The sequence below is a fragment of the Tenebrio molitor genome, chromosome 8 (genome assembly GCF_963966145.1).
Source record: "Tenebrio molitor chromosome 8, icTenMoli1.1, whole genome shotgun sequence".
In the NCBI taxonomy this organism is placed as follows: domain Eukaryota; kingdom Metazoa; phylum Arthropoda; class Insecta; order Coleoptera; family Tenebrionidae; genus Tenebrio; species Tenebrio molitor.
Window position 1 is genome coordinate 10,889,930 of NC_091053.1, and position 1,068 is coordinate 10,890,997.

General features: G+C 32.4%; 1 long non-coding RNA gene across 1 annotated transcript; it reads right to left on the reverse strand.

Moving 5' to 3' along the window:
- Positions 1–1,068, reverse strand: LOC138137152 (uncharacterized). The gene is made up of 4 exons (XR_011161582.1): positions 886–1,068; positions 715–828; positions 396–660; positions 1–332 (listed from the first exon to the last, which is right to left on the reverse strand). It is a non-coding gene; the product is annotated as an uncharacterized lncRNA (long non-coding RNA).

Below are 1,068 nucleotides of genomic sequence, written 5' to 3' on the forward strand. Positions count from 1 at the left end.
TTATATGTACATTTTTTATTTTTTACACACAGGAGTTAAATTGGGTACAAAACAATTTAAAAAAAAAATAAAACAAAACAATCAACACCGCACTTTTCACCTAAAAAAAATTACAGTGACATCGACAAAAATTGACAGTTCACATGAAAGCGGCAAAAATTTCATAACATGGACATGGCCTGCTTCGACTACAATCATTTATAATAACCATGTATCTTACAAGAGAAAAGGTCTCCCTTCTTGGCGTATTTTTTTTATTTCCCATAAATATCTTCTTCGCCAGTTATGTCTTCTCTTTCTATTAACAGGCTTTTTCTGTTTCGTTATTTGTGCTATTTGAAATAAAACATAGATTTCAATGTTTACAGTTAATTGAAAACAATGTATGTACTTACTTGAATTTTAATTTGTGTAAAACATTATAAAGCTTAGAACGACTGATGTTTGGAATTTCTTCATTGTTTTGCACTCCCCTGTACACATCATCAATTGTAGGAATTCTGTTTGCAGAGAAAAATTAGTGCACTGTTTTTCGAATGAGATATTTTTGATGTTCATCCAATTGAATCATACATTTCCTATCAGGTTTCTTCGGTGCCTGTAATTGCCCACACTTCTTTTCTTCCGCCAAGTATCATTGAATGGTTTTAAATCCACAACCTTCAACACAAAGTAATTAAGCTGTGATACAACAAAAAACTCAGAAATCACTACCAGTATAATCTGCAGTTTTTTCCATTTGAGCCGTCTTGGTTAACTCGGCAAAATCCTTGGAGATCCCACGAAATACTTTAACGATCATTTCTTTCTCGGCTTGTGAGAAATTTGCTATAAATATGCATTAATAAAAAACTGTTACTTGATGTTAGCATAAATCCAACTTACGCGATTTATTTGGTGATTGAAATTAAGACATCTTGTTGACATATAAAAACTTCTTAACCACTAAGAACTGTTTTTTTAATAAATAAACGGACACAACACAAAACACGAAAGGAAAACTAATACACGATGAAACAAAAATGGCAGCTTGGTGCTTGGACGTGCTTGGACCTGATTGACAGTGAC